Below are 26,945 nucleotides of genomic sequence, written 5' to 3'. Positions count from 1 at the left end.
ACGTGATGCATGAATCCACTCTCTGTGCTGTATCGTCCCTGACCCTCTGGTGCAGACCTGGTTTCCTTTCACCAAGTAATGTACTATAGAAGCGTTGCTTAGATGCGTCCTCCAAGTTGGAGACCTGGTTCACTCTCCTGTCAAGTCTTGCTACAGTTACATGTACAGTTTGTTTGTGAGTCCCAGACTCGCCTTTCAAAATGTGCTCTCACTTTCTGTAGATGTGGTTCACTCTTCTGCCAAGCCTTTGTAGCACACCATGTACTATTTGGGTGTGAGTCCCAGACTTGCCTTTCCAGCAGTATTCTCAGTTTCTGTAGACTTGGTTCACTCTCCTGCCAAGCTTCCAGTGGTACTCTCAATTCCTGTAGACTTGTTGCACTCTCTTGCCAAGCCTTAGTACAACTGTTTGTACTGCTTGGGTGCAAGTCCCAGATTCACCTTTCCGGTGTTTGCTGTGCCCTTCTTGATGTTTACAAACCATTATTGCTGCCTCCCTTCCTGGCAGCGTGGTCCTTCCAGCCTGGACCAGCCCGAGTTTCTTCCTCTACTGCACAGCACCTGCCTCTACGTTTGGCTCAATTTGGCTCTTGTGGTTTCCCCTAGGTGGGCTTGACCCACTGTCAAATCCTTCTGTGGTATTTATCTTAATTCGGCCAATCATGGAGTATGATCCACTAGACTGTTGAAAGTGGTTTCATGCAGACTCAGTGTTGCTCGGTTTTCACTATCCATCTCAGTCCCAGGTGTGTGTTGAGATGATGGTTCCCTTTCCCTCGTCCTCTTTTCAGTATTGAGTGAGCACAGATATGGTGACTCACTTGCACTCTTCCTCATCTCAATATACACTATTGGAGGTGCCTTAGTAAAATAGATGGGGTGTGACTATGAGTGTGACGGGAATTGAGGTGAGGAAGTAAATGTGGGGTATCTCTTGAAAGGGGCACCATGGTATTGTGTTAGGGGAGAATAATGCATTCTCCCTAGATGGTTGTCACTGGTTCCAAAGGGGGGTCTCCCATCCCATGAGATCCATATTCTGAGTACCAACCCCTGGTCTATCCGGTAGTGACCTCATCACCCTGGCTTCATGGGAAGAGGCTCCCTCTTTGGAAGCAGTGATGACACAGGATTCTTCACAATCATCAATTCAAAATACTGATTCATCTAACTCATTGGATAGTTCTTCAATGCATTACAATGTTGCCACTGTGGTGTAACAGCATTTTGCCAGATGTCCTCTCTTATTGCATCTTTTGTATACGAGTTTTAATGCTGGACATTGATCACTGTCTGAAATATGGAACACAATCTTACATATGTAGCATCTCCGTCACTCATTTCTCTCAGTTCTTTCATATTTTTATTGTTTCTTTCTCACTGGATTCCTTTTATTTGCATATGTTTGCTTACTTTGCATTGCTAAAACCTTTGAATTGCTGCCTGTTTCTTGTAACCTTTCTTTTAAGTTTTATTTTGTTTTGTAATTCCTACACACACATTATGGTGTGTTCAACGTCTTTTGCCTCTCTTATGACTTCATAAGTGTGAGATTATATGTAGTCCACAACGCATCTCTTACTTTACTTTCACAACATTCCTGCTTGAACTAGTGTCTAAGCCTCTCTTCCAATTCATTCCCACATTTGCACGAAGAAGCCAGTCCTATTAATGCAGTGACATATTGTTCTACTGATTCACCTTCTCCTTGAGCCTTTTTCCCAAAATAATAACGTTCAAGAATTAAACTAATTTTATTCTCACAGTATTTATGTAGCATTTTGATACATTTTTCATATTCATTCAGTCCATGCGCGTCCACGTCATTTAAATTTGGAAAATGTACTTCCTTACCTAGGCAAAAGATTATCAATTACGTTTCCCTTTCAGTTGCATTGTCAGCTCCACATATCACATGCACATAGTGCACAAAACTATGTTTCCTCCCCCTCCATGGTGTATGGGGTTCATCTTGTGTGAGCAAAAGAATGATGGTTCTCGTACATTTTGTAGGTTCTCGTTACTTCTTTGTTAGTCTCCCGATTCCACTGTGTTGTTTAGTTAGGTATTTCTCTGTAATATTTGTGAAACTTTGCAATCATGCATTCATTTTTGGCATACATTTATCTGAATAATGCATTGATTAAATCTATAATATGCGTTTCTTGTTGTGTTCTTTCATTGGACAATCCTCTTCCAATGCCTAAGTTATATATTTGTTTCTTTTACACATACAATGTTGTTTACTGTTTCCTAGGCAACTGTGACATCAGTAGGTCTTTTCTTTTCCACATTGGATGTGGCCTGAGGTCCTCTCGTCAGCCTTCGATGTCTCATCATGGCTCGGCACTGCTCAGGAGTTTCTGTTATTTCTTTGTGTTCAAATATATAACCACAGTACTGTAATGGCATGGAAGCCAGTGCGTACCTATAACACCTTTCCTTTGTATCTTCTTTCTCACCCAATGATGCCTACATGCACCTCAATGTCTTATGCTTCTCACACACCCACTCTTCCCTTCATTCTACTACTCCATTCCATTATAGAGGACTATGTAACATTAACACATCAGAATCATTCGCAAAATGAAAATATATGTTTGCTAGATGTCCTTCAGTGATATTTCTATTGCATAAAGGTGTAAAAGTTTACATTTCTCATTTTCAATGGGCAACTTAAACGCAGGAAAATGGGTAGCAAATAATTATGTTTCCCTTTAAAAAAAAATAAAAAATGGTGCTGGTAACAGGACTTTGCCTGGTGATGTAACCAGAAAAAGAATTCAATTTACATTTTTTTTCTATACATGCACACAGTTTGATATCCTTGTACTCCCACAATACTTCTGTGCTTGATCATTACACAGAGAAGGGGGTATGGGATCTCCCAGCATACACACCATAGACCCTATTCTATAAAATCTGTGATTCCAGAAGCACACACACTTCTCAAATATGTCTTTATTTCTCATTATGTCTAGTCAATGTACATCCCCCACCCACTCAGTACTTTCACTAATAAAATGGTCTGGGATTGAATATATTTACCTTCAGAGTAACCCCTCAGGATTATTTCCGCTTAATATTTTACTTGCATATGAATTTCTTGTGGCTGTCTCACAGGAAGGTGGGCACCCTCTTAAGGACTGGTTGAATTACCCCCTCAGGAACAGGCAGGCAACAGTGAGCAAGATGGGTCATCTCCCTTCTATAGGCTGGTTCTCTATGTTTCTGTACTTTGACCTGTCTGCTGCCTCTTTCACTGATGAAGCTGGATCTTTAACTCCACGTATGCCTCTCTTACAATATGCTCAAAGTAATCCAAAATAGGTCCATAGAAAGCAATATATATATATATATATATATATATATATATATATATACCCTTCTCTATGCTGTAGTTATCAATTCTCCTGTCTCGCCATCTGACAGTCAGCCAGACAGTGAGTGAGAGTGTGAATGTGCTCCTCACAATCTATAGGTTTAAACTTTGGTCAATGTATAGGATTGGACAGGCTTAGAAATGTGACATCACACTAAACCATCATCTTTGTACTCATTGGGCATATTAATAAAAAGGACAGTCTGATGGGAGTGACTTCTACACACAGTATCCATCACATTTGATGTGATGTTACCTTGGAGAAGGCTACATTAAACAATTCTGGAACAGCATGTTTTTCACATGTGATCAAGTTGTTAATCAGTTCATCAGAATATTTTGACTTAACAAACCAGGTGATGTGGTTTTTGCCTCAGCATGGAACATGGTGGATGGGTTACAGATTTTTAAATGTTTCCTTCCAACACTTCCATACAAAAATATTATATCCATTTCACCATAACGGGCTCACTGGCACAGGAGTTATGATATGTAAATTGCTGATGTACATCATTTTGCGTGACAATATCCACATCTGCCTAATTTTTATAAAGAACGTGATTTCAGAAAAATACAACTTTTCATTCATTTAGAAAAACTTCTCTATGACATTAGTTCAAAAGTTATACGCACTAAGTGATTTCAAATGTAATTCCAAAAGGCTTTTTCTCTTATTTTCATAATATTACATGGCGTTCCCAGTTTCTCTGCCTAGAAACAGAACATCTGGTATCATGTGATTTTGGAGTTTAGGGCTTGGGCCTTTACGAACCAGGGAGGCCTCATTATCATGGTGGAAGTTATTTGAAGTTAGGCTAAGGGCAGGAACATTCACTTGAGTATTTACAACTACTTTCTATCAATCACTTCAGTCACCCTCCTATTATTCGATGGTGTACTTTCCTTCCCCATGGAAGAGCTGGCTCTAGGGAAGTTCAGATTATTTGAGTGTAGGCCGCTTCTCAGAATTAAATCTGTATATGTTTAAGGCAATTCGGTAGGCTCAATAACAAATGGGGTTGTTAATAATTACCATTTGTTTTGTTATGGAAGGCGTTTTCTCAGAACACAAGGTCCAGGTGGAGTCATAAACTGTACCCAACACGTTGTCCTTTTTGCGAAAAAAAGTGACAGAAACCAACTGGTCGATTCATGGAATTAATGTGCGCTGAAAATTCCCGCGCAGAGGTGCTAAAACGTGCGATTCGCAGTAAAAGTGCGAAAATCGCAGGGAAATCAGCGCACATCGATTCATGGAAGTCCGTGCACGAGAAAAACATTGGATGTGCACTGAAAAAGTGTGCGGCGCACGCCGGCGCACAGGTCATCCAACAGCGTGCGCCACAGCCACTGCGAAATCGCACATAGCGCGGCGCACATCACAAAAGTAGGCGGAACACGGGGCGTAACACGGAATGGGGAACAACGTGTGAAAATATGGGCGTCACGGGGGAAGTACAGGAGGCAAGTGCGCGGCACGTCCACACGCTCGCCTACAACCCGTATTCATGGAATCGAAGCAAACCAGCGCACGGTGAAAGACGGGCACAGGGCCAAACAAGTACGCCACAAGAAAGCAGGCGGTAGCGTCCCTGCGCCTGAAATAAATGTGCGCCAAAATGTGCGCTAACAAAAAGCACCCATATACAGCCATGATGAATGGTCCATACAGTGGCCCTCTAGAACAAATGAGGTGCAAAGGGGTGAAAAATAGCGTGTGCATGTGTTTCTGGGTGCGCAGGAAGTTCCACGCGCGATTGGCCTGGGTACGTGTGTTTCGGGGTGCGCGGGAAGTTCCACACACGATTGGCCTGGGTACGTGTACTTCGGTGTGCACGAGAAGGTCCACACGCGATTGGCCTGGGTACGTGTGTTCCGGGGAGCGTGGGAAGTTCCACACGTGATTGGCCTGGGTACATGTGTTTCGGGATGCGCGGGAAGTTCCACACGCGATTGGCCTGGGTACGTGTACTTTGGGGTGCGCGGGAAGTTCCACACGCGATTTGCCTGGGTACGTGTGTTTCGGGGTGCGCGGGAAGTTCCACACGCGATTGGCCTGGGTATGTGTGTTTCGGGATGCGCGGGAAGTTCCACACGCAATTGGCCTGGGTACGTGTACTTCGGGGTGCGCGGGAAGTTCCACACGCGATTGGCCTGGGTACGTGTGTTTCGGGATGCGCGGGAAGTTCCACACGCGATTGGCCTGGGTACGTGTACTTCTGGGTGCCTGGGAAGGTCCACACGCGATTTCAGCAGGGTACGTGTATTCCGAGGTGCGCAGGAAGTTTCACACGTGATTTCAGCAGGGTACGTGTATTTCGGTGGTGCTGGGGAGTGCTACATGTGATTTGGCCGTGTGGGTCCTCCCAGGTGTTCCCTCTACACCCTCCACGGCCCCTGCAGGCAGCCCACACCACAGGGGACTACCCTGCACCCCGGCTCATGTCCCACAGGCAACCCATCCACCATGGCCATGCCCCCAGCCAACCCACATGTCACCTTGCACTACTGATCACCAACACATGTCTCCCAGCACCCCCACCCCCCAGCACTGTGGTGCACCTGCCAGCAGGCCCCCACTCATGTCCAACTCATGTCCCCCTGCACCCCCACCACCCAGCAGTGCAGGGCACCCTCCTCCAGGCCCCCACTCATGTCTCCCTGCACCCCCACCCCCCAGCACTGTGGTGCACCCTCCACCAGGCTCCCACTCATGTCCCCCTGCTCCCCACCCCCCAGCACCAGGCCCCCACTCATGTCTCCCAGCACCCCCCCCCCCAGCACTGTGGGGCACCTGCCAGCAGACCCCCACTCATTTCCCACTCATGTCCCCCTGCACCCCTACCCCCCAGCACGGTGGGGCACACTCCACCAGGCCCCCACTCATGTCCCCCTGCACCCCCACCCCCAGCATCCAGGGGCACCCTCCACCAGGCCCCCACTCATGTCTCCTAGCACCCCCATTCCCCAGCACTGTGGGGCACCTGCCAGCAGGCCCCCACTCATGTCCCACTCATGTCCCCCTGCACACCCACCACCCAGCAGTGCAGGGCACCCTCCACCAGGCCCCACTCTTGTCCCCCTGCACCCCCACCCCCCAGTATCCAGGGGCACCCTCCACCATGCCCCCACTCATGTCCCCCTCCACCCCCACCCCCCAGCACTGTGGGGCACCTGCCAGCAGGCCCCCACTCATGTCCAAATCATGTCCCCCTGCACCCCCACCCCCCAGCACTGTGGTGCACCTGCCAGCAGGCCCCCACTCATGCCCAACTCATGTCCCCCTGCACCCCCACCCCCCAGCACTGTGGTGCACCTGCCAGCAGGCCCCCACTCATGTCCAACTCATGTCCCCCTGCACCCCCACCCCCCAGCACTGTGGTGCACCGCCAGCAGGCCCAAACTCATGTCCCACTCATATCCGCCTGCACCCCCACCACCCAGCAGTGCAGGGCACCCTCCACCAGGCCCCCACTCATGTCCCCCTGCACCCCCACCCCCCAGCACTGTGGGGCACCCTCCACCAGGCTCCCACTCATGTCCCCCTGCTCCCCACCCCCCAGCACCAGGCCCCCACTCATGTCTCCCAGCACCCCCACCCCCCAGCACTGTGGGGCACCTGCCAGCAGACCCCCACTCATTTCCCACTCATGTCCCCCTGCACCCCTACCCCCCAGCACGGTGGGGCACACTCCACCAGGCCCCCACTCATGTCCCCCTGCACCCCCACCCCCAGCATCCAGGGGCACCCTCCACCAGGCCCCCACTCATGTCTCCTAGCACCCCCATTCCCCAGCACTGTGGGGCACCTGCCAGCAGGCCCCCACTCATGTCCCACTCATGTCCCCCTGCACACCCACCACCCAGCAGTGCAGGGCACCCTCCACCAGGCCCCACTCTTGTCCCCCTGCACCCCCACCCCCCAGTATCCAGGGGCACCCTCCACCATGCCCCCACTCATGTCCCCCTGCACCCCCACCCCCCAGCACTGTGGGGCACCTGCCAGCAGGCCCCCACTCATGTCCAAATCATGTCACCCTGCACCCCCACCCCCCAGCACTGTGGTGCACCTGCCAGCAGGCCCCCACTCATGCCCAACTCATGTCCCCCTGCACCCCCACCCCCCAGCACTGTGGTGCACCTGCCAGCAGGCCCCCACTCATGTCCAACTCATGTCCCCCTGCACCCCCACCCCCCAGCACTGTGGTGCACCGCCAGCAGGACCAAACTCATGTCCCACTCATATCCGCCTGCACCCCCACCACCCAGCAGTGCAGGGCACCCTCCACCAGGCCCCCACTCATGTCCCCCTGCACCCCCACCCCCCAGCACTGTGGGGCACCCTCCACCAGGCTCCCACTCATGTCCCCCTGCACCCCCACCCCCCAGCATCCAGGGGCACCCTCCACCAGGCCCCCACCCATGTCTCCCAGCACCCCCACCCCCAGCACTGTGGGGCACCTGCCAGCAGGCCCCCACTAATGTCACACTCATGTCCCCCTGCACCCTCACCACCCAGCAGTGCAGGGGACCCTCCACCAGGCCCCCACTCATGTCCCCCTGCACCCCCACCCCCCAGCACGGTGGTGCACCATCCACCAGGCTCTCACTCATGTCCCTCTGCACCCCCACCCCCCAGCATCCAGGGGCACCATCCACCAGGCCCCCACTCATGTCTCCCAGCACCCCCACACCCCAGCACTGTGGGGCACCCTCCACCAGGCCCCCACTCATGTCCCACTCATGTCCCCCTGCACCCCCACCCCCCAGCACTGTGGGGCACCTGCCAGCAGGCCCCCACTCATGTCCAACTCATGTCCCCCTGCTCCCCCACCCCCAGCACTGTGGGGCACCCTCCACCAGGCCCCCACTCATGTCCCACTCATGTCCCCCTGCACCCCCACCTCCCAGCACTGTGGGGCACCTGCCAGCAGGCCCCCACCCATGTCCAACTCATGTCCCCCTGCACCCCCACCCCCCAGCACTGTGGGGCACCTGCCAGCAGGCCCCCACTCATGTCCCCCTGCACCCCCACCCCCCAGCACTGTGGGGCACCTGCCAGCAGGCCCCCACTCATGTCCAACTCATGTCCCCCAGCACCCCCACCCCCCAGCACTGTGGGGCACCTGCCAGCAGGCCCCCACTCATGTCCCACTCATGTCCCCCTGCACCCCCACCACCCAGCAGTGCAGGGCACCCTCCACCAGGCCCCCACTCATGTCCCCCTGCACCCCCACCCCCCAGCATCCAGGGGCACCCTCCACCAGGCCCCCACTCATGTCCCACTCATGTCCCCCTGCACCCCCACCCCCCAGCATCCAGGGGCACCCTCCACCAGGCCCGCACTCATGTCCCCCTGCACCCCCACCCCTCAGCACTGTGGGGCACCCTCCACCAGGCCCCCACTCATGTCCCACTCATGTCCCCCTGCACCCCACCCCACAGCACTGTGGGGCACCGTCCACCAGGCTCCCACTCATTTCCCGCTCATGTCCCCCAGCACCCCCACCGCCCAGCATTGTGGTGCACCCTCCACCAGTCTCCCACTCATGTCCCCCTGCACCCCCACCCCCCAGCATCCAGGGGCACCCTCCACCAGGCCCCCACTCATGTCTCCCAGCACCCCCACCCCCCAGCACTGTGGGGCACCTGCCAGCAGGCCCCCACTCATGTCCCACTCACGTCCCCCTGCACCCCCTCCCCCCAGCAATGTGGGGCACCCTCCACCAGGCCCCCACTCATGTCCCACAGCACCCCCACCCCCCAGCACTGTGGGGCACCTGCCAGCTGGCCCCCACTCATGTCCCACTCATGTCCCCCTGCACCCCCACCACCCAGCAGTGCAGGGCACCCTCCACCAGGCCCCCACTCATGTCCCCCTGCACCCCCAACCCCCAGCACTGTGGGGCACCTGCCAGCATGCCCCCACTCATGTCCAACACATGTCCCCCTGCACCCCCATCCCCCAGCACTGTGGTGCACCTGCCAGCAGGCCCCCACTCATGTCCAACTCATGTCCCCCTACACCCCCACCTCCCAGCATCCAGGGGCACCCTCCACCAGGCCCCCACTCATGTCCCCCTGCACACCCACCCCCCAGCACTGTGGGGTACCCTCCACCAGGCCCCCACTCATGTCCCACTCATGTCCCCCTGCACCCCCACCCCCCAGCACTGTGGGGCACCCTCCACCAGGCCCCCACTCATGCCCCACTCATGTCCCCCTGCACCCCTACCCCCAAGCACGGTGGGGCACCCTCCACCAGGCCCCCACTCATGTCCCCCTGCACCCCCACCCCCCAGCATCCAGGGGCACCCTCCACCAGGCCACCACTCATGTCTCCTAGCACCCCCATCCCCCAGCACTGTGGGGCACCTGCCAGCAGGCCCCCACTCATGTCCCACTCATGTCCCCCTGCACACCCACCACCCAGCAGTGCAGGGCACCCTCCACCAGGCCCCACTCTTGTCCCCCTGCACCCCCACCCCCAGCATCCAGGGGCACCCTCCACCAGGCCCCCACTCATGTCCCCCTGTACCCCCACCCCCCAGCACTGTGGGGCACCTGCCAGCAGGCCCCCACTCATGTCCAACTCATGTCTCCCTGCACCCCCACCCCCCAGCACTGTGGTGCACCTGCCAGCAGGCCCCCACTCATGCCCAACTCATGTCCCCCTGCACCCCCACCCCCCAGCACGGTGGGGCACACTCCACCAGGCCCCCACTCATGTCCCCCTGCACCCCCACCCCCAGCATCCAGGGGCACCCTCCACCAGGCCCCCACTCATGTCTCCTAGCACCCCCATTCCCCAGCACTGTGGGGCACCTGCCAGCAGGCCCCCACTCATGTCCCACTCATGTCCCCCTGCACACCCACCACCCAGCAGTGCAGGGCACCCTCCACCAGGCCCCACTCTTGTCCCCCTGCACCCCCACCCCCCAGCATCCAGGGGCACCCTCCACCATGCCCCCACTCATGTCCCCCTGCACCCCCACCCCCCAGCACTGTGGGGCACCTGCCAGCAGGCCCCCACTCATGTCCAAATCATGTCCCCCTGCACCCCCACCCCCCAGCACTGTGGTGCACCTGCCAGCAGGCCCCCACTCATGCCCAACTCATGTCCCCCTGCACCCCCACCCCCCAGCACTGTGGTGCACCTGCCAGCAGGCCCCCACTCATGTCCAACTCATGTCCCCCTGCACCCCCACCCCCCAGCACTGTGGTGCACCGCCAGCAGGCCCCCATTCATGTCCCACTCATGTCCGCCTGCACCCCCACCACCCAGCAGTGCAGGGCACCCTCCACCAGGCCCCCACTCATGTCCCCCTGCACCCCCACCCCCCAGCACTGTGGGGCACCCTCCACCAGGCTCCCACTTATGTCCCCCTGCACCCCCACCCCCCAGCATCCAGGGGCACCCTCCACCAGGCCCCCACCCATGTCTCCCAGCACCCCCACCCCCAGCACTGTGGGGCACCTGCCAGCAGGCCCCCACTAATGTCGCACTCATGTCCCCCTGCACCCTCACCACCCAGCAGTGCAGGGCACCCTCCACCAGGCTCACACTCATGTCCCCCTGCACCCCCACCCCCCAGCACGGTGGTGCACCATCCACCAGGCTCTCACTCATGTCCCTCTGCACCCCCACCCCCCAGCATCCAGGGGCACCATCCACCAGGCCCCCACTCATGTCTCCCAGCACCCCCACACCCCAGCACTGTGGGGCACCCTCCACCAGGCCCCCACTCATGTCCCCCTGCACCCCCACCCCCCAGCACTGTGGGGCACCTGCCAGCAGGCCCCCACTCATGTCCAACTCATGTCCCCCTGCTCCCCCACCCCCAGCACTGTGGGGCACCCTCCACCAGGCCCCCACTCATGTCCCACTCATGTCCCCCTGCACCCCCACCCCCCAGCACTGTGGGGCACCTGCCAGCAGGCCCCCACCCATGTCCAACTCATGTCCCCCTGCACCCCCACCCCCCAGCACTGTGGGGCACCTGCCAGCAGGCCCCCACTCATGTCCCCCTGCACCCCCATCCCCCCAGCACTGTGGGGCACCTGCCAGCAGGCCCCCACTCATGTCCAACTCATGTCCCCCAGCACCCCCACCCCCCAGCACTGTGGGGCACCTGCCAGCAGGCCCCCACTCATGTCCCCCTGCACCCCCACCACCCAGCAGTGCAGGGCACCCTCCACCAGGCCCCCACTCATGTCCCCCTGCACCCCCACCCCCCAGCATCCAGGGGCACCCTCCACCAGGCCCCCACTCATGTCCCACTCATGTCCCCCTGCACCCCCACCCCCCAGCATCCAGGGGCACCCTCCACCAGGCCCGCACTCATGTCCCCCTGCACCCCCACCCCTCAGCACTGTGGGGCACCCTCCACCAGGCCCCCACTCATGTCCCACTCATGTCCCCCTGCACCCCACCCCACAGCACTGTGGGGCACCGTCCACCAGGCTCCCACTCATTTCCCGCTCATGTCCCCCAGCACCCCCACCGCCCAGCACTGTGGTGCACCTTCCACCAGTCTCCCACTCATGTCCCCCTGCACCCCCACCCCCCAGCATCCAGGGGCACCCTCCACCAGGCCCCCACTCATGTCTCCCAGCACCCCCACCCCCCAGCACTGTGGGGCACCTGCCAGCAGGCCCCCACTCATGTCCCACTCACGTCCCCCTGCACACCCTCCCCCCAGCAATGTGGGGCACCCTCCACCAGGCCCTCACTCATGTCCCACAGCACCCCCACCCCCCAGCACTGTGGGGCACCTGCCAGCTGGCCCCCACTCATGTCCCACTCATGTCCCCCTGCACCCCCACCACCCAGCAGTGCAGGGCACCCTCCACCAGGCCCCCACTCATGTCCCCCTGCACCCCCAACCCCCAGCACTGTGGGGCACCTGCCAGCATGCCCCCACTCATGTCCAACACATGTCCCCCTGCACCCCCATCCCCCAGCACTGTGGTGCACCTGCCAGCAGGCCCCCACTCATGTCCAACTCATGTCCCCCTACACCCCCACCTCCCAGCATCCAGGGGCACCCTCCACCAGGCCCCCACTCATGTCCCCCTGCACACCCACCCCCCAGCACTGTGGGGTACCCTCCACCAGGCCCCCACTCATGTCCCACTCATGTCCCCCTGCACCCCCACCCCCCAGCACTGTGGGGCACCCTCCACCAGGCCCCCACTCATGCCCCACTCATGTCCCCCTGCACCCCTACCCCCAAGCACGGTGGGGCACCCTCCACCAGGCCCCCACTCATGTCCCCCTGCACCCCCACCCCCCAGCATCCAGGGGCACCCTCCACCAGGCCACCACTCATGTCTCCTAGCACCCCCATCCCCCAGCACTGTGGGGCACCTGCCAGCAGGCCCCCACTCATGTCCCACTCATGTCCCCCTGCACACCCACCACCCAGCAGTGCAGGGCACCCTCCACCAGGACCCACTCTTGTCCCCCTGCACCCCCACCCCCCAGCATCCAGGGGCACCCTCCACCAGGCCCCCACTCATGTCCCCCTGTACCCCCACCCCCCAGCACTGTGGGGCACCTGCCAGCAGGCCCCCACTCATGTCCAACTCATGTCTCCCTGCACCCCCACCCCCCAGCACTGTGGTGCACCTGCCAGCAGGCCCCCACTCATGCCCAACTCATGTCCCCCTGCACCCCCACCCCCCAACACTGTGGTGCACCTGCCAGCAGGCCCCCACTCATGTCCAACTCATGTCCCCCTGCACCCCCACCCCCCAGCACTGTGGTGCACCTGCCAGCAGGCACCCACTCATGTCCCACTCATGTCCGCCTGCACACCCACCACCCAGCAGTGCAGGGCACCCTCCACCAGGCCCCCACTCATGCCCCCTACACCCCCACCCCCCAGCACTGTGGGGCACCCTCCACCAGGCTCCCGCTCATGTCCCCCTGCACCCCCACCCCCCAGCTTCCAGGGGCACCCTCCACCAGGCCCCCACCCATGTCTCCCAGCACCCCCACCCCCAGCACTGTGGGGCACCTGCCAGCAGGCCCCCACTAATGTCGCACTCATGTCCCCCTGCACCCTCACCACCCAGCAGTGCAGGGCACCCTCCACCAGGCCCACACTCATGTCCCCCTGCACCCCCACCCCCCAGCACTGTGGTGCACCATCCACCAGGCTCTCACTCATGTCCCTCTGCACCCCCACCCCCCAGCATCCAGGAGCACCCTCCACCAGGCCCCCACTCATGTCTCCCAGCACCCCCACCCCCCAGAACTGTGGGGCACCTGCCAGCAGGCCCCCACTCATGTTCCACTCATGTCCCCCTGCTCCCCCACCCCCAGCACTGTGGGGCACCCTCCACCAGGCCCCCACTCATGTCCCACTAATGTCCCCCTGCACCCCCACCCCCCAGCACTGTGGGACACCTGCCAGCAGGCCCTCACTCATGTCTAACTCATGTCCCCCTGCACCCCCACCCCCCAGCACTGTGGGGCACCTGCCAGCAGGCCCCCACTCATGTCCCCCTGCACCCCCACCCCCCAGCACTGTGGGGCACCTGCCAGCAGGCCCCCACTCATGTCCAACTCATGTCCCCCAGCACCCCCACCCCCCAGCACTGTGGGGCACCTGCCAGCAGGCCCCCACTCATGTCCCACTCATGTCCCCCTGCACCCCCACCACCCAGCAGTGCAGGGCACCCTCCACCAGGCCCCCACTCATGTCCCCCTGCACCCCCAGCCCCCAGCACTGTGGGGCACCCTCCACCAGGCTCCCACTCATGTCCCCCTGCACCCCCACCCCCCAGCATCCAGGGGCACCCTCCACCAGGCCCCCACCCATGTCTCCCAGCACCCCCACCCCCAGCACTGGGGGGCACCTGCCAGCAGGCCCCCACTAATGTCGCACTCATATCCCCCTGCACCCTCACCACCCAGCAGTGCAGGGCACCCTCCACCAGGCCCCCACTCATGTCCCCCTCACCCCCACCCCCCAGCACGGTAGTGCACCATCCACCAGGCTCTCACTCATATCACTCTGCACCCCCACCCCCCAGCATCCAGGGGCACCCTCCACCAGGCCCCCACTCATGTCTCCCAGCACCCCCACCCCCCAGCACTGTGGGGCACCTGCCAGCAGGCCCCCACTCATGTCCCCCTGCTCCCCCACCCCCAGCACTGTGGGGCACCCTCCACCAGGCCCCCACTCATGTCCCACTCATGTCCCCCTGCACCCCCACCCCCCAGCACTGTGGGGCACCTGCCAGCAGGCCCCCACTCATGTCCAACTCATGTCCCCCTGCACCCCCACCCCCCAGCACTGTGGGGCACCTGCCAGCAGGCCCCCACTCATGTTCCCCTGCACCCCCACCCCAGCACTGTGGGGCACCTGCCAGCAGGCCCCCAGTCATGTCCAACTCATGTCCCCCAGCACCCCCACCCCCCAGCACTGTGGGGCACCTGCCAGCAGGCCCCCACTCATGTCCCACTCATGTCCCCCTGCACCCCCACCACCCAGCAGTGCAGGGCACCCTCCACCAGGCCCCCACTCATGTCCCCCTGCACCCCCACCCCCCAGCATCCAGGGGCACCCTCCACCAGGCCCCCACTCATGTCCCACTCATTTCCCCCTGCACCCCCACCGCCCAGCATCCAGGGGCACCCTCCACCAGGCCCGCACTCATGTCCCCCTGCACCCCCACCCCTCAGCACTGTGGGGCACCCTCCACCAGGCCCCCACTCATGTCCCACTCATGTCCCCCTGCACCCCACCCCACAGCACTGTGGGGCACCGTCCACCAGGCTCCCACTCATGTCCCGCTCATGTCCCCCAGCACCCCCACCGCCCAGCACTGTGGTGCACCCTCCACCAGGCTCCCACTCATGTCCCCCTGCACCCCCACCCCCAGCATCCAGGGGCACCCTCCACCAGGCCCCCACTCATGTCTCCCAGCACCCCCACCCCCCAGCACTGTGGGGCACCTGCCAGCAGGCCCCCACTCATGTCCCACTCACGTCCCCCTGTACCCCCACCCCCCAGCAATGTGGGGCACCCTCCACCAGGCCCCCACTCATGTCTCACAGCACCCCCACCCCCCAGCACTGTGGGGCACCTGTCAGCTGGCCCCCACTCATGTCCCACTCATGTCCCCCTGCACCCCCACCACCCAGCAGTGCAGGGCACCCTCCACCAGGCCCCCACTCATGTCCCCCTGCACCCCCAACCCCCAGCACTGTGGGGCACCTGCCAGCAGGCCCCCACTCATGTCCAACACATGTCCCCCTGCACCCCATCCCCCAGCACTGTGGTGCACCTGCCAGCAGGCCCCCACTCATGTCCAACTCATGTCCCCCTACACCCCCACCCCCCAGCATCCAGGGGCACCCTCCACCAGGCCCCCACTCATGTCCCCCTGCACCCCCACCCCCCAGCACTGTGGGGCACCCTCCACCAGGCCCCCACTCATGTCCCACTCATGTCCCCCTGCACCCCCACCCCCCAGCACTGTGGGGCACCCTCCACCAGACCCCCACTCATGCCCCACTCATGTCCCCCTGGACCCCTAAACCCAAGCACAGTGGGGCACCCTCCACCAGGCCCCCACTCATGTCCCCCTGCACCCCCACCCCCCAGCATCCAGGGGCACCCTCCACCAGCCCACCACTCATGTCTCCTAGCACCCCCATCCCCCAGCACTGTGGGGCACCTGCCAGCAGGCCCCCACTCATGTCCCACTCATGTCCCCCTGCACACCCACCACCCAGCAGTGCAGGGCACCCTCCACCAGGCCCCACTCTTGTCCCCCTGCACCCCCACCCCCCAGCATCCAGGGGCACCCTCCACCAGGCCCCCACTCATGTCCCCCTGTACCCCCACCCCCCAGCACTGTGGGGCACCTGCCAGCAGGCCCCCACTCATGTCCAACTCATGTCCCCCTGCACCCCCACCCCCCAGCACTGTGGTGCACCTGCCAGCAGGCCCCCACTCATGCCCAACTCATGTCCCCCTGCACCCCCACCCCCCAGCACTGTGGTGCACCTGCCAGCAGGCCCCCACTCATGTCCAACTCATGTCCCCCTGCACCCCCACCCCCCAGCACTGTGGTGCACCTGCCAGCAGGCACCCACTCATGTCCCACTCATGTCCGCCTGCACCCCCAATACCCAGCAGTGCAGGGAACCCTCCACCAGGCCCCCACTCATGTCCCCCTGCACCCCCACCCCCCAGCACTGTGGGGCACCCTCCACCAGGCTCCCACTCATGTCCCCCTGCACCCCCACCCCCCAGCATCCAGGGGCACCCTCCACCAGGCCCCCACCCATGTCTCCCAGCACCCCCACCCCCAGCACTGTGGGGCACCTGCCAGCAGGCCCCCACTAATGTCGCACTCATGTCCCCCTGCACCCTCACCACCCAGCAGTGCAGGGCACCCTCCACCAGGCCCCCACTCATGTCCCCCTGCACCCCCACCCCCCAGCACTGTGGTGCACCATCCACCAGGCTCTCACTCATTTCCCTCTGCACCCCCACCCCCCAGCATCCAGGGGCACCCTCTACCAGGCCCCCACTCATGTCTCCCAGCACCCCCACCCTCCAGAACTGTGGGGCACCTGCCAGCAGGCCCCCACTCATGTCCCACTCATGTCCCCCTGCTCCCCCACCCCCAGCACTGTGGGGCACCCTCCACCAGGCCCCCACTCATGTCCCACTCATTTCCCCCTGCACCCCCACCCCCCAGCAATGTGGGGCACCTGCCAGCAGGCCCCCACTTATGTCCAACTCATGACCTGCCAGCAGGCCCCCACTCATGTCCCCCTGCACCCCCACCCCCCAGCACTGTGGGGCACCTGCCAGCAGGCCCCCACTCATGTCCCCCTGCACCCCCACCCCCCAGCACTGTGGGGCACCTGCCAGCAGGCCCCCACTCATGTCCAACTCATGTCCCCCAGCACCCCCACCACCCAGCAGTGCAGGGCACCCTCCACCAGGCCCCCACTCATGTCCCCCTGCACCCCCACCCCCCAGCATCCCGGGGCACCCTCCACCAGGCCCCCACTCATGTCCCACTCATGTCCCCCTGCACCCCCACCCCCCAGCATCCAGGGGCACCCTCCACCAGGCCCGCACTCATGTCCCCCTGCACCCCCACCCCTCAGCACTGTGGGGCACCCTCCACCAGGCCCCCACTCATGTCCCACTCATGTCCCCCTGCACCCCACCCCACAGCACTGTGGGACACCGTTCACCAGGCTCCCACTCATGTCCCACTCATGTCACCCAGCACCCCCACCACCCAGCACTGTGGTGCACCCTCCACCAGGCTCCCACTCATGTCCCCCTGCACCCCCACCACCCAGCAGAGCAGTGCAGGGCACCCTCCACCAGGCCCCCACTCATGTCCCCCTGCACCCCCATCCCCCAGCATCCAGGGGCACCCTCCACCAGGCCCCCACTCATGCCCCACTCATGTCCCCCTGCACCCCCACCCCCCAGCATCCAGGAGCACCCTCCACCAGGCCCCAACTCATGTCTCCCAGCACCCCCACCCCCCAGCACTGTGGGGCACCTGCCAGCAGGCCCCACTCATGTCCAACACATGTCTCCCTGCACCCCCACCCCCAGCAGTGCAGGGGCAGCCTCCACCAGGCCCCCACCCATGTCTCCCACCACCCCCACCCCCCAGCACTGTGGGGCACCTGCCAGCAGGCCCCCACCCATGTGCAACTCATGTTCCACAGCCAACATATCATCACAATCTAGATCCCTGGTCCCTATGGTCAGCCTCCAAATGCAAAACACCCACCCGAGAATTGCATCCACCCACTCATAATTTGCAATTACATCACAGAACACCAATTGCAAGTTCCGAAACAAACACATTTCCCTCACATACACCCAATGGGTGTCAGTGAATCTCAAAACACATATCATGAAATGCATGAAACCAATGAGATACCACACATTGAAGTTCACCAAAAATAATATGTATTAAAGGAAACATCAATAGAATAAAAAATGAAGAAACAGAAACGTGAATGTACAAAAATGAAAAGAAGCATGTCCGTCAAAAAAAGCAAAACCAAAAATAAAAATCCAAAGTAATGTCCAAAGTCAATGTCCACAAAACAAAATCCAATGGGAAATAAAAAAGAAAGCCATTGCTCCATGGTTAAAAATAGAAAAAAAAATACAATCCAACTGTCAGCTATGTACATGGGAACAATCCAGGGTCCATTATCCCAACAAAATAAAGGAAAACTATCTAACTACACTAACTAATAAAATAAACTATATACAAAAATGTGGCCAATGTCCGCAAGGTCCAAATAAAATCAAAACAAAAATGAAACCTAACACTACCTAGAAACTATGTACAAGGGCAGCGGGCTAGTTTCACGGCTCACTTGTGGATGTTCCGGGCCAGGGCATCATCGAACTCCTCCTCAATGTCCCGGAGGCGGTCCTCCTCCATGGCCCCTAGGGTCCGCAGGGCCGTCGATGTCTCCACCTCCAAACCCCTGCGGATTGCCTTGAGGCACTCGGCCCGCCTCAGGGCCCTCCGCATGGAGTTCTCCGCCCTGACCATTGTGAGCCGTGCCTCTTCCGCCCGCTGCCGCTCCGCATCTATGGCGTGGCCCAACCGCTGCCACATGGAAGACACTCTCTGTCCTGGGTCCTCCTGCCCTCCGGCCGATGCCTGCCCCTCCGATGTCGAAGGCCCCGAGCCTTCATGGCTCCCACCACGTTGCTGCTGCTGCTGTGCCTCTGCCCATGCACTGCCTCCTGCTGCCTGCACATCCTCCGCCGGCTGGGGTGCAGTCGTAGATGTGGCCACCCCTGCTGGACGTCCGACTCCCGACTGTTGCAGGGATGCCTCCTCCACCAGCCTGGCCGCACCGTCAGAGGCAGCTCCACAGGGCACCCAGGTGACTGATGGGTGGGAAGATGGCACAGAGGACGACTGGCGCGTAGGGGGTCCAGTTGAGGAGGGGGTCAGAGCAAGCCCCATTAGACGGAGGAATCCGGCCTGGGTGACCTGTCCCAGCAGGCTGACGTGGTCAACGAGCCATTCGAGATGACGTGCAGTCTCTCCATGAAAAGACTGCAGGTCACCTCGCATGGCCCGTTGACGCAACGCCACACCAGCCAGGACAGGCTCAACCCGGACCTGGATAGCCATGTCCGCAGGCAGAGGAAGGCCAGTTGACATGAGCTCATCCCGTGCCTGAAAACGGGTCTGGACGTAGGCATCCCTGCTGGTGCAAGATGATGCAGGGACAGGATCGGGGACAGGATTGCACACAGGCACCTCCGCGGCGGCCTGTGCTGCCTCCTGTCCCTGGTCCTGCACTGCACCACTAGCACCAGTGGGATCCCCACCTCCAGACCCCGTCTCTGGTGCTTGCACGGCCTCCTCCTCCACCAAACCCCCCACCAACCTGGATGACTCCGTGCCATCTTCCCCTGTTGGGCCCTGTGGGGTCCCAGCTGCCCCTTCTGCTGCCGAGGAGTCCAACTCCAACCTCCGCCTCTTGGACCTCCCCCCGGCAGCTGCGGCCTGGGACGCGGCACCGGACTCCTCACTCCCCGACGAGATCACAACATGGGAGGGGAGCCGGGCCTTGCGTCTCCGGCTGGCGGTCGGATCCCCGCCGCTGTGCTCCACAGCACCTTCTCCGCCCTCTTCATCAGTTGGCGCTGCAGACAGGGAGAAACAAAACACAGGCATCAGGGCACTGTACAATGGACACATACACACATGACAGTTGTACATGAGTGGCATTGGCAAACCTCAGACATGTCATCACAATCCCCAACACACATGTCATTACAACTCGCACACATGAGCCATACCACAGCCATATCGCAACTGCCACCACCATCCATACACATACAACAGCATGAGCAGCCAAAGGTGAGCCAGACATCACATGCAACACAGGAAGTGCACCATACATGTACACACACCACCACACTTGCATGCATGTGTACACCTCTGCCAAGTGTCGCACTGTTCAGACGGGCATCCATGTCACATCTGCCAATCAGGCTTCCACATACCGCTGTCACATGCATCCATGTTGCATCACTGTTGCACCCTTGTCAAATACACACACATGCACATGTACACAGTGCTGATACATGCAGCCAAAAACAACATACATGCGTGACATCACGGACATGTCTACTTACATACACATTCATCCAAACATGTGTGCCCACACAACTGCATTTGGCATGCAAGCCTACACACACAAGCACCATCCATGTCTCACACATTACAGCCCTCGCATGTGTCAGCCCCATGGCCTTGTACACCCCCACCCATACTCGACCCCATACAAACAGATGTGCAACCTGCACACTACTGAATAATCACCACACGCACTGCTCACAATCAGGATGCATGTACACTCACCGCTCGACTCCAGACGGGTCTGCTTCTCAAGGACCTGGACGTGGAGCGCTGGGGATATGCGTTCCAGGACCCTAATCTGTTCTTCCGACAAGTGGCCCCGGCGCCCCTTGGCATCCGCTGCCTTCAAGAGGCGCCGGGCCTTGTTCAGGGTCCTGGACCTGAAGTCCTCCCAGCGCTTCCTGACATGTTGTAAGTCGCGGACTGCCACCCCCTCCGCGTTGATGGCAGTCACGATGTCAGTCCAGATACGAGTCCGTCCTTCCTTGTCGGCGCGGGAACTTCCGAAGAGGGCATCATACTGCCCCAGGACTTGCTCCACCAGGACACCAACTTCGGTGGCACTGAAGCTGGTGCCCCTCTGCCTCTCTGGCCGGGGGTTGTCAGTGGTCACAGATGGTGTTTGCCCCGACATGACAACCCCAGAGGCAGGAGTGGGTGGGAAACTGGGTCCTGGGACTGGGCTGTGGAGCGATGGAATCCCTGTCGGGAGTCTTCGGTTCCAGCAGGGGTGGTCACAGCAACAGCACCCCTGGCTGATGTGCAGGCAGCAAATGGCAGTGCACGTGGGCAGCAGGCAGTCAGGCAGCAGCAGATGGCAGGTGGGAGCGTGCTCGGGGCTCTGGGGGGCAGTAGTTCGGCCTTCTGGGCAGGAGCGTGGTCTTCCGTGTGCTTACGCGTGGCCAGCTTGATACAGAGTGATTTGGCACGTGAAAAATCTGCACGTCAGCGTGTAATTCGAGGAAAGGCCCTTAGCGCGTAAGCGCGTCTGCACACATACGCATTTTCAATGGACAGAAGGCCCCTCAAGCGCAAGCGCCCCTGTGACGTGACGCGTACAGACGTGCATGGGAATTTCAGCGCGCATGAAAAACTGCACATCCGTGTGTAATACGAGGAAAGGCCCTTAGCGTGTATGCACGGCAGCACGCATATGCGATTTCATTGGACCAAAGGCCCTTAGCGCGTGAGCGCGTCTGTGACGTGACGCGCGCAGGTGTTTCCCTCATTGCACGTGATGACAGAACACACGTGGATTTCCACCAATCGTGTGTGAAAGTTCCCGGCACCCCGAAACACACGTACCCAGGCCAGTTGCGTGTACGCTCACTCCCCTCCGATCACACGCGATGACACTCGGACCGTATCCGAATACGGGAAACCCGCGCACGGCAAAAGACGTGCACAGGCGTCAACGCGTCTGCCACACGAAGGCAGGCGGAAGCGTCCCCGCGCAGAGCATAAAAGTGCGCGCAAACAACAAACGCGTATATACAGCTATGATGAATGCCCCATTTGTCGCTGCACTGATCGTGGGACACCGCAGGAGGAGGAGAATAGCCAGGGCACGCATTTTCGCACCACGGACAAGCCTTTTTGGGATGCCTGATGACCAGGTCTATGGCAGGTATAGGTTTCCACCCCATATCATCCTAGACCTGGTCAGGGAGTGGGAAGATTACCTCACATCCCCCACCCTTTGCTCCCAAGCATTGAGCCCCTTGGAGAAGCTGCTCAATGTCCTGCATTTTTTGGCCACTGGGTCATTTCAGCGGACCACTGCCATAGTGGGGGGTCTCACAGGCCACGCAGTCACGCTGCCTACACCAGGTACTGGCAATCATGACAGTGCGCCCCTCAGTCCGCAGGCACATATACATGCCCAGAACACCCGCAGAAAGGCAGGCCGTTGTCCTGGATTTTTTGAGGGTGGCACACTTCCCCAAAGTGCTCGGTGCCATAGATTGCACCCATGTGGCCCTACGTCCACCTAGGGCCATTGAGCACATCTACCGAAACCGCAAGCACTGGCATTTCATCAATGTACAGGTGGTATGTGATGCAAAGGGAATCATCACCTCTGTCTATGCAAACTACCCTGGCTCCACCCATGACAGTTTCATATACAGAATGTCCGCCCTGAGCCGGGCCCTGGAAGCTGGGCAGCATGGCGACACATGGCTCCTAGGTCAGTACAAATGCCCTTGCACATGCATGCAAGTCACACACAGACAAATATCCAAACCCTAATAATCTGAACTATTATCACCTCCCCAGGGGACAGTGCCTACCCTCTGAGCAACCACATGATGACGCCAATCCGGAACCCCACCACACCACCCCAGGTAAGATACAACGCCGCCCATATTGCAACCAGGGGCATAGTGGAGCTCACATTCGGAGTGCTCAAGTCACGTTTCCGCTCCCTTGACCGCTCTGGTGGGCAACTACTCTATGCACCACCAGTAGTGTGCAGGATCATTGTGGCAGCATGTGTCCTGCACAATGTTGCAACACGGCAGGGCGTCCCAGTGGACATGGTGGTGCCCCCACATCCCCAACCACAGGCACAGGCGCTGCCCATGGGAGGGGACAGGGCACGTGGCGAGGAAGCCCGGAACCAGCTTGTGGCCACATTTTTCACCTAAACTCCTACCCCTGCGGAGTGCACACAGGCCTGGCACATACTAGGTGACAATCGATGATGACAAAGAGACAGTTAACTGTCACAACCCTACCACCCTGAGAAAGTTGCCATGGAAGTGCCACATCGTCTGCATCCCTAGCTACTTAAACACAAGCTATCCTGTGTGACCAAAAGGCACACATATGACATATGACATGATATGGGCCATACACAAGTATTCCAAGGCGCAATGAGGCAGGGAGGGGGGAACAAGGGAACACAGAGAACGGTACTACTAGGCCAGGTGTCATTGGGATCGTGCAAGTGCAGGGGTAGGGGGAATGAGAAAAGTGCAAGGGGAAGGGTGGGGGGGAGTCCAGTACAGGGGAAGTAGCCCAAAAAAATAATACATAGGTCGCCTGGTGGCAACTACAAAGGTAAGTGCAGACAAGTGCTGGGAAGGGAGGGCTGTAGGGATAGAGAGACAGTACTGCAGTGCAGGGGTTGCCAGGGAGGCAGTGCAAGTGGAGAGTGGCTGGGCCAGGGACCGAGGTCGGTGAGAGTGGCCCAGTTGCAGCTCCTGTGCAGTTCCAGTGGAGAATCCTGCAAGGGAGAGGCAGACAGGAAGCAGAAGCAAAGAGGAAGGTCTTGAGGTGCTTCCCGAACTGGAGATGATTCCCCTCAAGTTCAAGTCAGGCCGGAAGTCTGTTCCAGGGGGAGGGCCCTGCTGCGGAGAGAAATCTACCCCCAGCTAGTTGCTCTGAGAAGCGGATGACACGGACATGCAAGGTGTGCATCACACACACCTGCAAACCAGGCCATGGCCATCACTGTCATGTCACTCAAACCCTCCCAAACATCAACATGACATGGCACGCAATACCCATACACCAATGCAGTAACGATAAGGTACACATTGCCATGTCCTAAATGCACAGTGGCATCGGACACTGCTGCCTGACCCGGAATCAGATGAAATTACAGACCAACAACCTCCCACCCAAAATAAGTCATTTCCAAATGCATTACAACAGTCGTAGACGTAACATCACAATGAATGCCTGTCTACATGCACATTATGCATTGCAAAATCAACACTGCAGCTCATGTGTGCAGTGTCCTACTTCTGCATCACACTGCTCAGCGCACAGCACAGTGAACAGCCATTGTGTGTGATGCACACCCTGAGCATCACATCTAAGTGACAGACCACGTCAAACATCAAATTAGGCATGTACTGGATCCATGATCGGTCACAGAACATGTGCTGCCGGGACACAGTGGGCACCAGAAGGCAAACAGTGTACACGTGGATATGCAAGGGTGGGAGTACATGTAGTGCATCAGAGTGCAAGTGTGTGGTTCTGCAAGGACATGCACTCCACATATGCATGTGCACTCAAGTGACCATCAGTGTTCCCTACACATCACATGTGAACATCCACCATGTGTACACCCCAGCATGTGAAACCACAACTATCCCCTCGCACCTGAAAGGAAAACACAACACATGAACAGGCATTGATCAGCAGAACACAACATGTACATAGGATACCACCATTACTATGTCAGAGTTCCCATCGCACTGCAGGGCAAGGCAACTATCAACAACAACCCCCCCCTCCCTCACAAATAACCATGACCCACTGAACAACTGCACCTGGGTCATGGAGCCTCCAAACCTCAATTCCACCTGGCCACAGGATCACCTTTACCCTTCGTCACCATCTCCCACCTTGTGTGTAAAAAGATGCCTGAACCCTCAGAATCCACACTCATCTCCAAAATCACAAAATCGAAGGCATAAAAACGAACCCGAACACCCTCCACCAGATGACTTGACGTAGCAGTACCTCACAAAGGCCAAGTACTACCACAATGATGCAACAACCAAGGTAGCACAGCAAAACAATGTCACGACAGGATGTGAGACATGTGTGGTACATGACATAGGATGATGCACCATGAATGGATGTGTACTGTCACAGGTCCCCTGTACAGGCGCGGGAGTGTCACGAAACAACCACCCCCACCATGTCCCGGGTGCCTGCAAGGTCAAACTCACACAGGCCCCTGAGACCCTGGTGGGGAAGGAGGTTCAGGGATATGCAGTCGGGACAGGTGTTGACACACTGGATGACTGGAATGAGCGGCAGGAGAGGGGAGGAGGAATGACACATGAAACTAGGGAATGCACGAAAATGTACAACCTGCATGAACACATACACAATCCAAACAAACTTGGACATAATTGTCATGGCCTTCTGTAGTCCAGGCTCAGGAGTGGTATGAACCAACCACCCCCTCTAGGGTTTTGGCGCCTGCAAGTTCGGGGCTTACACAGGCATCCGCAACCCCAGTGGGGAAAGAGGGTCAGGGAACGTTGCTTGGATAGGCACGGGAAGCAGGAACACCGGGTAGAGGGTACAGGTTTCAAAATTGCATAGGATCACGGGTGATTAGGGAGAAAAAAACATACCAAATTGAACCACACATACATCCATGCATCAGTACACTTCCCAGCAAGCCTATGCAGAGCAGTTCGTAAGAAAAACAACAAGACACTTAGCTCTGGTTTTGAGTGCTGGCCTCCTGCCTGCGCACTCTCAGGTCCGGTTACAGGAGCACTGCAATGCTGCAAAGAGAGACACAGTCAACAACCTGTACGTGCCAATTGCACAAAAACACAACACCAAACATGCCCCATAGCAACAGACTACTCTACAAACAGACAATGTGTGGTTGATGCTTTGTACCCATATATAACATCACCCCTGTGACGGGTCATACACAGTCAATGCAGTAAGGCAGCCGCTGCTTGGTGCGTGGCAAATGGAACACCAATGTGTCACAATTCACACAACATGCAATGTTCCCTGGGTAAGCAGACAGACCCATATAGCAAGCCATGACTACAGAGCAAGTTGCGTACCACCATGACCGAAACAAAGTTGGCAGTGCATTTATCATGAAGTACGTGGAAAAGACATGCACTGCACCCGAGTATGTCCCTTGCTGTATGTTCCTGTGAGCTGCCCCTTTACATTTCTCGGAAGGCTACATGGTTGATACAAGTGGCTCAATGGACCTTGGTGTACCGGAGGGTATGTGCCACTGCCCCTGCATGTGTCCCAGACAACCCTACTATCAGCAGCCATCAGTCCACAAACACATCTGAGCTGCATTGTGTGCTTCAACACCAATATTCGTCTAAGCTCACCCTCAGTGCTGTGACTAAGCCTGCATGTGCAACTCGCCTGGTGCAAGCTTTGCTGTGTCGTGGCCCTCCTGTGATGCTCACCTTGCCTGGAGTTCCTTGGAACATGTCAGCAGTTCTAGGATGTGGGTCTGCAATCACTGTGCCTCTGCTTCTGCACACATGTGCATGTGGGCACCAACAAACGGGTCCAGAATTCCGTCGTCCAATGGGCCATGTCTGCTGGCAAAGGTGCTCTGGAGGCTCATCCCCCTGCAGAAAGGGCATGAAACACATGATTAATGCTTCAAAGTCATCTGTGTGTGTCTCATCAGGCATCTCATTACTTGACCATGTCAGAGAGTCACATCACAAATCACACCATCAGTCTGTCTTTCACCTCCAAAGTGTGGAACACTATCTACAGCATGAATTGCAACAAGCACATGTACAGGAAATATATGAAACATACTACACAATGCATAGCAATCAATGTCCACATTAATCATGACACACCCCATCTAGCAAAAGCTGAACAGTGGACAATGACACCTAAA

Source organism: Ambystoma mexicanum, chromosome 3q, assembly GCF_040938575.1.
Source record: "Ambystoma mexicanum isolate Mex_15411 chromosome 3q, UKY_AmexF1_1, whole genome shotgun sequence".
NCBI classification, from domain to species: domain Eukaryota; kingdom Metazoa; phylum Chordata; class Amphibia; order Caudata; family Ambystomatidae; genus Ambystoma; species Ambystoma mexicanum.
This window is presented reverse-complemented; position numbering follows the sequence as displayed.